This window comes from Eretmochelys imbricata, chromosome 20, assembly GCF_965152235.1.
Source record: "Eretmochelys imbricata isolate rEreImb1 chromosome 20, rEreImb1.hap1, whole genome shotgun sequence".
Taxonomy (NCBI): domain Eukaryota; kingdom Metazoa; phylum Chordata; order Testudines; family Cheloniidae; genus Eretmochelys; species Eretmochelys imbricata.
In genome coordinates, this window is record NC_135591.1 from 9436861 (window position 1) to 9446801 (window position 9941).

Genomic DNA, 9941 nt, shown 5'->3' on the forward strand with positions numbered 1-9941 from the left:
TACCCTGCACTGGGATCAATTCTTCCCCCTCTGTAGCACTCAGCCTTCTGCACATGAACATAGTGTGATGCTCTGTAGCCTGGGGAAACATCCAGCACCCCCATGGTCATCTTTATAAAATGACTGTGTGGTATCCTATACGAAGTTTGTCATGTTGGGTGTCTTCGGAAGGCTCATGATGCACTGAGCATAGTTGCTATAGTGATCATAGAATATCAGGGTTGGAAGGGACCTCAGGAAATCATCTAGTCCAACCCCCTGCTCAAAGGGGGACCAATTCCCAATTTTTACCCCAGATCCCTAAATGGCCCCCTCAAGGATTGAGCTCACAACCCTGGATTTAGCAGGCCAATGCTCAAAGCACTGAGCTATCCCTCCCCCTTGTTAGACTGACCTAAGTTATAGTAATTGTTACAGTAATGTTATAGTAAGGTTGTAGATTATAATTTCATGTATATAGTTGTGAGGTTTAAAATGTATCCTCATGGTTTAAAACAAGCCCATGCAAAAACTCTCCAAGAGCAGAGAGGCAGTTCATACCTTGTCAGGGCATGGATGGGACAAACCCAGCCCAGCCTCACAGAAACAATGGACATCGGCTCAGGCAGCAACTAAAGAATCTGTTAGACCCTTGAGGGAGTCAGGCCCTTCCTTTGGGCAGTTTGGGACTGGGATGAGGTAATGCTCACCTGTCTCTGAAGGGGCGGGGCAAAGCCAAGAGGAAGGAAAGGACATGATAAAAGGGAGAGACATTTTGCCATGCTCTCTCTCTTCCACCCACATCTACAATCACCACCACCATGCGACTGAAGCACTGATCAAACGGGAGAGCCTGACTGAAAAGCAACCAGCCAGCCTGTGGTGAGAAGTATCTAAATTTGTAAGGGCATTGAAAGTGTTAAAATCAGCTTAGAATGCATTTTGCTTTTATTTCATTTGCCCAAATCTGACTTCTTATGCTTTGACTTATAATCACTTAAAATCTATCTTTATAGTTAATAAATCTGTTTGTTTATTCTATCTGAAGCAGTGCGTTTGGTTTGAAGTGTGTCAAAGGCTCCCCTTGGGATAACAAGCCTGGTGCATATCAATTTCTTTGTTAAATTGACAAATTTATATAAGCTTGCAGTGTCCAGCGGGCATAACTGGACACTGCAAGATGGAGGTTCCTAGGGTTGTTTCTGGGACTAGAGATATTGGATAGTGCCATTCGCTTGCAGGTAGCTGGGAGCAGCTTACATGTCAGAGGCTGTGCGTGAACAACCCAGGAGTGCGGTTTCTCACAGCAGAGCAGGGTAAGGCTGGCTCCCAGAGTCAAGGATTGGAGAGGCCTAGTAGATCACTGGTCCAGATAACAACAGAGGGGAACCTCACACATAGCTATCCATGTAATGGGAGATCCAGGTTGGCCAGATCCAGAGGGGCTGGCTAAATCCAAGATGAGTCTGTAGGAATGTGACAGACTCAAGGTCAAGTCCTGAATTTGGTAGGACTTTGCCTGAGCAAAGAGTTGCCATGCTGTGGGAGATCAGAGGCCTTAATCATCAGGTGTTTATAACAATCACAAACCAACAGGCTTCCACCCAGCTTGAGCTCAAGCTTTGTCTTCCTTGTTTACCAAGGGTAGTACCTGGCCTGAACTCTATGCAGCACAGTGACCACTAGTGGATGAATAATACACTGCAAGGAAACAGTGAGAGTAAAATCTCAGCACGGACTCGAGGAGTTTGACCCTAGCAGGGGTGTGGAGCTCATTTGGAAGCAGTTCTAAGGAAACCAGCAACATCTTTGAATGTGAGAACAGGTTGAAAGGGGCTATTATTCTGTCTCAGCACAGTCTGACCAGACCACAACTGCCTCAGATCCTCAGACATTTCTGATGCTAAACAAAACAGAGAAACAATCTAATTGCCCTTCCATGCAAGCAGAGCAAAGCTTAACAAACTGAGCCACCTGTGAGTTATGTCAGTATCATTTCACTCACGTTACAGATGCAGAAACTATGGCACAGAGAAGTGAAGTGACTTGATCGAGGTCATTGAGAGAGCCTGTTGCAGAGTATAGCTTAAAATTCAGGAGTCCTAACACCCAGCCCGCCTCCTCTAACCACTTGCTCCACACCTCTTCCAGAGTTGGGAAAAGAACCTAGCATTCCTGGTTCCCCACCCCCTGCTCCAACCACTGCCCTGTAACTGAAAGCAGAGGAAAGCGTTCCACTCTGGTTTGAAGCCTGCTAGGTGCAAAGAGGAACTTGCGACACTGGGGCAGAGTAGCCCTGGGAAATGGGGTGAGTCAACCCAGGCTGGAATGACAGAATGGAAAACCACCTCAGCCCCTGGGATAACAGCCAGCTGCACACAGAGGGGTGGTTTCAGAACAGACCTCAGATGTCCTCCTGACAGTGAGATGCTGCCTGGAACATGTCCAGAATCCGGCACCCACTCCTAGCCCTTGAGTGAGATTCTGAGTAATGTTCTTCCTGAGAAGGGGGTATGAAGGGCTTGTTTATCTCACTACATCCATGACGGTGCTGGAGACGAGACACAGAAGCAACTAAACTTGAGGGTTTGTCTGAAATATACAGTATGGGGCAGTAGAGACCAGCGGTTAGCGCAGGGACTGGTATCCAGAACTCCTAGGTTCTATTTTTAGTTGGGGGGGGGGGAGTCTAGAAGTTAGGGGGAATGTAGACACTGGACTCAGCCCCTTTTTTTCTTCTTCACTATGTACACAGGAGGCCGGGAGTATTTTCGGGGGTTGTTTTCCACACAGGGAAGACGAGGTGAAAATTATTGCAACGTTCAACACGTCCCAAGAAGAAAACAAGCCAAAGTTTGCCCTCTGCGGCTTGCCTTTAAACACACTTTTCCCCAAACACTTCCCCCAGGATCTCTGCTAGACACTTCTGAGGCCTGGAGGGGCCACCATTGCAGTGTGTTTGGTGGGTCTCAGCTAGATTGACTGTGACCTGCTCTATACCCAGAATTTATGGTGGTACAGCTGTGTCACTGAGGGGGATGCTCTGTTTGCTGAAGTAGTTATACTGCTAATACACCCCTCGTGTGGACACAGCTACACACTACACACGCTATGCCACTACAATTTATTCACCTTCCCATAGGAGAAAAGAGAGATGAAGGATCTGCCAGTAGCTGGGATACCAGTCTCGGACTTGGGTTCTAGTCTTTGATCTGCTGCAGAGTCCCTGCAGGGTAGCGGAGTCTGGTAGTTAGAGCGGGGAATCAGGACTCCTGGGCTGTGTTCCCAGCTCTGGCTGAGGAGTGGTGTCTAGTGGTTAGAGCAGAGGGGCTGAGAGCCAGGAGCAACTGAAAGGGAATGGATTCCACTGGGAAGTGATAAAACATAAGTGATGTCTAATTTTCAAAAGGGTTTTAGGCACTTAGTAGTCAAAATCCCATTGACCAGCTAAGTGCCTAAATTACTTTTTTGAAAAATGAGACTTGGGCTCCTAAATCAGTTAGGCACTGCAACACTGGCACAGCAATGCCCAAATGCCTTCAAAAAACTGGGCCTTCATCTCTCTGGGCCCTGTTTGCCCTGGTTTTCAAACACTCCTCTCTGAGGTGTGGTGAGACACTTCTCTAAAGTGATCTCCAGTGCACAAGAGATGGGCAAAGGGTCGCTATCCAGATATCACTTTCCCATGCAGGCCTGAAGACATGAATCCTTTGATTAAAGAGTCTTCGGTAGCCTTGCCAAGAGGCTAGTCCTGCTCTCAGCTGAAGGGCAGGGTTTTACCAAGTGCCAAGGATGAGACCAAAACCCCCCCAAGAACAGCAGCTCAGGGTGCGGCCGCCTGGATAACAAATCACTGTCCTGGTCCCACCACAAGACAAAACATCACGGCCCAGCACAAAACCCCTGGTGAAGCCTGAGGCTTCCAGCTCACGGTGCAGGCGGGCGATGGGGAGAAGCTGGGCACGGCTGGTGGTTTGACGCAAACTCCACAGGCAGCATTTCCAAAGCGAAATCCTTCTCGCTTCAACGGACGGTTTACTGAAAACTCAATGTTTTCTGTGGGGAAAGAAGCCCATTTTCCAACCAGTCCTGTTGCCAAGACATTCGGTGAATTCAAGGGGGTTTCTTCCGGATACCTGCCGTTCCAACAGAAGCACCTGCTGGAGAGATCCCACGTGCTGAGAGGATTTGAGCTGTGACTGCAGCCAGAGTCGACCCATACCTGCTGATAATGGGGGGCACCATTTAAAAGTTGGCCCCCCCAACAGCTTGAGTCTTGCCGCCGCCTCCAGGCAGGCCCTCCCCGCTTACCCTCAGCAGCCCCTCCCTGCACCTCCCAGCTGTTTGCTGCTGCCTCTCCTTGCGGCCAGGGCTCCCAGCGCAGCTCACTGGCTCCAGCAGCTGCTGTAGGGAGGGGGCCTGGCCACACTGTGTGACTGAGCAGAGCCAGCAAGCCCTGTCAGAAATCGGGGGTGGGTGGGGGGGTGGGGGGTGGGGGTGGTGGAGGGGGATGTGACCCACTTGCTGCCCCTCCCCCACATGTCGCCTCTGATAGCAGCCACAGGGACAGCAGAGACTAGGTTTGTTTGCAGTGAAGGAGCTTAATCTATTTAGCATAGCAAACAGAAGCTTAAGGGGTAACTTGTTGAAAGTCAATAAGTATGTACATGGGGATCAGAAATTTGATCATAGGGCTGTTTGGTCTAGCAGACAATGGTGATCAATTGTTCTCTATGTCCACTGAAGGTAGGACAAGAAGTAAACAGCTGCATCTGCACAGGGAGATTAGGAAAAAGTTTTTAATACTTATGTAAGCGGGGGAATAGTCCCGCTATTGTGGGGAACTTTCCTGGCTTCTGCACTACCCTGGTGAAGTGGGCTAGCGAAAGGATCTGAGTCCTCGCTCCCACTTCCTTTACCCAGTGGCCTCCCTGCCCTTGAGGACTCCCCTTCCACTCTCCTGTCTGGCAGAATCCTCGTAACCCCAACAAGGCTGGGCTAGGATTCCTGGGGGGCTTGACCCCCAACCCTGCTATGGTCACCTAGGACAGGGGCTCGGGTGTCCCCACTCCGGGGTACTGTATCTGCACTTCTCTGAGGGTTGCTTCAGCTCTGCTCCCAGGGCAAGTCTGCTCTCTCTGGGCTGCTTTTCTGTTCCCTCTGGATCTGGCCCAGCTCTGCTCCCCAGCTTAGCTTGGGCCCCTGCTTTCTCCTCAGCTCGGTCCCACTCTGTCTGACCCAGGCAATTCCAGCTCACAGGGAGGACGGGACCTCCCTGGCCTCCTGACTCCCTGATTAGTCTGCCCGCCCTGTCATTCAGGCTGACCTGGAGCACTGGCCTCTCCCCATTGTTCCTGGGGACTATGAGTCTCAGGGTCCTGATTCCCCATCGACCCTTCCCCCTTTTTAGTACTGGGAACTAAAACACCCCCACTGAATGTTAGTAAGGGGGCAACAGTCCCCTTACACTAAGGCTCGTTAAGCACTGGAAAGGTTTTCAAGGAGGTTGTGGAATCCCTCTCACTGAAAGTGGTTAGACAAACACCTTCCAAGGATGGTCTAGCAGGGGGCTGAACCAGATGACTTCTCGCAGTCCCATCCAGCCCTGCATTTCTATGATTCTGTAACAGGATCCAATGGCCAGCAGTGGAGGCTATGCATACTCAAACTGGAATTAAGGCAGCAGGTATGTTTGACAGTAAGAGGAACTAACCACTGAAACAAAATCTCTGGCCATTTTTAAATCAAGGTTGGCTGTTTTGCTGTAGTTCAAACAGGAATTAATTCAGGGAAGTCCTATGCCCTAGGCTGTTCAGACGCACATTGGTCCCTTGTGCCCTTAGAGTCTATGGTCATCGGATTTCCTTGAAATAATTTTTCTCCCTCCTTGTAACAACTTTTTATGTGCTTGAAAACTGGCATCATGTCCCCTCTCGGTTTGCTCTTCTCCAGACTAAACAGACGCAATTTTTTCAATCTTCTTTCATAGGTCTTGTTTTTTAGACCTTTAATAAATTTTGTTGCTCTTCTCTGGACTTTCTCCAATTTGTCCACATCTTTCCTGAAATGTGGTACCCAGACCTGGACACAACACTCCAGATGAGGCCTTTATCAGTGCAGAATTGAGTGGAAGAATTACTTCTATCGCTGTCTCATTATTAATAATCATGTTTATTACCATAGTGCCTGGGGACCAACCAAGATCAGGGCCCTGTTGTGCTAGGTGCTATGCAAACAGAGGAGTAGCCAGTTCCTGCCCCAAGGAGCTGACACTCTCAATCAAGTTAGTGCCGTTGGAAATAAACAAACAGAAAGTGAATTTCAGAAGAGCTGGTGGAGCTGAGCAATGGCCGTAATCATCCGCCGGAGGATCCGTGAGCCCTGATAGTCATGGAGAAAGCTGGCCGGGCTCAAAGGGCACAAAATGGGCCCACATGGCAAAGTGGCATTGGCACATCTACATTAGGACAGGTACCGCTTCCTTTGATGCACTCCTCACACTCTCCCCTCCTCCTGTCTCCATTTCTCTGTCTGCACAGGATGCTGCTGATTTCTTCCCAAAGAAAGTGGACAGAATATGTGGCCTTCTCCCTCCTTTCCCCGCTGCCCCCTGTAACTCTCTCCTCCTTCTCTCCAGTCACAGAGGCAGAAGTTTCCCACTGTTCTCCTCTCACCCCTCCACTTGCCCCAGTGACCCCATCTAAAGCCTGATCTCCCTTGCACCCATTCTCATCCCCTCCCTCATGGTTATGGTTCTTCCTTTGGCTCTGCAAATGCCGGAGAATCGTGGCGTCCTGTACTTGCAGCATTCATGCGATCAGTACAGAGCTGGGCAGGCTCCATGCTTCGGTCAGAGATGGTGGCCACAGGAAAGTGCTGCGTGGGTTTGTGGGATTTTTTTAAAAACTGCAAAAATTAGGGGATACGGATGGCATTATGGGATAGAGAAAGTTGCATGCTGGGAACTTGGCCCCTGCTCCCAGAGATCCCTGGGTGACACATTTCTACCCCACAACACATTGCAAACATTTCTCAAAAGGCATTACACTGGGCGGTGGCCCACTGGGATACCTATCCATGGTGCACTTCACTTTGCATCAGCACAAACACAGCTGGTGAGTATGCGAAGCACCAATGCAAGCAGCCAAGCATGCACCCACCCGAGCGATATACTAACTTTGGCAGCTCTACGCCAAGTTAACTTGTGTTGACCAAAGTCCGTAGTGTAGACATGGCCTTATACTTAGATTGTATGCTCTTTGGGTCAGGAACTGTCTTTGTTCTGTGTTTGTCCAGCATCTAACACAATGGGGTCTTGGTCCATGTCTGAAGCTCTGAGGTGCTACCACAGTACACAAAATAAACAAAGCTATCATTCTGGCACAGACATTTTTAGTAAATTTCACAGCAGAGATGGGGAGGGAAATGAAAAGTCATGGAAAGGTCCCCAACATTCCTTCCTGGCCACAGGTTAGCCATGTGCTTCTCACTTCTCACAAGGCATTTCCTGTGCTTGGTTTTCAGTGGCCCAAATAAAGCCTGTGAAATCTTGAAAGGGGCTGCAGGGAATGGGGGGTTGGAGAGCGAGCCCACCCATGTTGGTGGTTCCTGTCCCGTGCAGCTGGACCTGGTTCTGGGCATTGCAACCTTGCACCACTCAGGTATGGTACACCTGCCAATCTTATGTGGAGAAGGAGGGGCAGCTGGGGCAGACCTCAGTGGTGCTGTGACCTTGTGCACCAGGTTGTAACACCTGCAGTGGGGAGCTGGGCCCAACCCAGTGGGAATCATAGCATCATAGAATATCAGGGTTGGAAGGGACCTCAGGAGGTCATCTAGTCCAACCCCCTGCTCAAAGCAGGACCAATCCCCAATTAAATCATCCCAGCCAGAGCTTTGTCAAGCCTGACCTTAAAAACTTCTAAGGAAGGAGATTCTACCACCTCCCTAGGTAACCCATTCCAGTGTTTCACCACCCTCCTAGTGAAAGTTTTTCCTAATATCCAACCTAAACCTCCCCCACTGCAACTTGAGATCATTACTCCTTGTCCTGTCATCTTCTACCACTGAGAATAGTCTAGAACCATCCTTTTTGGAACCACCTCTCAGGTAGTTGAAAGCAGCTATCAAATCCCCCCTCATTCTTCTCTTCTGCAGACTAAACAATCCCAGTTCCCTCAGCCTCTCCTCGTAAGTCATGTATTCCAGACCCCTAATCATTTTTGTTGCCCTTCGCTGGACTCTCTCCAATTTATCCACAGGGACAGGAACTGCCGCTGAAGTGAGCTCACTCTCCAACACACCCACCCACCCACCCACACATACCCTGCTCCCCCACCATTTCCAAGAGTTCACCGTCTTTATTTAAATTCACAATTTCTGTGACCACAGTGACGCTGGCAGGCCAGATGCCAGCTCTTGCCTGGGCTGCAGGCATTAGCTAAGAACTGACAAATTTGTAGCAGGAAACCAGACCAGGTCACCTGCATCTTAGTTTTGCTTAAAATAGAGATTGGTCTAAGAAGAATGTGTTCAGTGTTTAGACTCTGTGAAATGCTTGTAAGTTGTGTTGTCATTAATCTCACTGGTAATGTTTATGTTGCATGTTATAAGTGTGACAGGGTTGGGCCAGATGGCTATAGGAGAGTAATAGAAGGCAGATATATTAGCCCCAGGTTAAGTAGGTCCCTTTTTCCTGGGTAAGGTAACAGGGAAGGTTCCAGAACAATCAGGAACCTTCTGGAGACAATTAAGACAGACAGGCTGATTAGAACACCTGCAGCCAATCAAGAAGCTGCTAGAATCAATTAAGGCAGGCTAACCAGGGGACCTGGGTTTCAAAAGGAGCTCATGTCAGTTTGTGGTGCGCGTGTGAGGAGCTGGGTGCAAGAGGTGCTAGGAGCTGAGAGTGAGAATGCATACTGTTGCAGGACTGAGGAGTACAAGCATTATCAGACACCAGGAGGAAGGTCCTATAGTGAGAATAAAGAAGGGTTTGGGAGGAGGCCATGGGGAAGTAGCCCAGGGAGTTGTAGCTGTCGCACAGCGGTTCCAGGAGGCACTCTAGACAGCTGCACTCCACAGGGCCCTGGGCTGGAACCTGGAGTAGAGGGCGGGCCCAGGTTCCCCCCAAAACTCCTGGTCAGACACAGGAGGAGTTGACCTGGACTGTGGGTTCACGAAAATGGCCAAGCTGAGGGCTGCCATGAAGCTCCAAGGCAAGCAAATCCGCCAATAAGCGCAAGACCCACCAAGGTAGAGGAGGAACTTTGTCACATAAGGAAAGATTACAGTGTTTGCACTCTAACTGGAAACCCTCACAGTGAGGAGAGAAGCATTACCAAGTAAGTGTGAAATATTAGTTTGTTACACAAGGTGTCATTTCCTGGCCAGCACAAGAAGGCTCATGGACACCAGACAAACCACTGTGGAACATCAGAGGACAAAAAGACTTCTCCTCCTCCTCCCCCCAAGTGCACATGAACTTGTCCCATCATCTTGGATGCTGAGGGGAGGGGAATAAAAATCCCTGACAAGAAGAAACCACACCTTTTTGGCAGTTTGAACTCTGAAGGGCCAGAGACTCGAAACTGAAGCCAGGGATCCCCAGGGGCTGCCCCTAGGGCTGCCCTGAAAGACGCTTTGAATTGGCAGATCATGACAACTCTCAGGTTTCAGAGTGGTAGCCATGTAAGTCTGTATCCGCAAAAACAACAAGGAGTCCTTATGGCACCTTAGAGACTAACAAATTTGTTTGGGCATAAGCACTCTGTCAGTCTCAGGAGTTAGATGGTAACTCATTGGTTGTACATGTTCGCTTGCTTTAACTTGTAAATGACACTCTTATTGCTTTTTCCTAGTTAATAAACCTTTAGCTAGTTTATTACAGGATTGGCTAAAGGCATCGTCTTTGGTATAAGATTTAGGGTACCAATTGATCTGGGGTAGGTGACAGGTCTCTT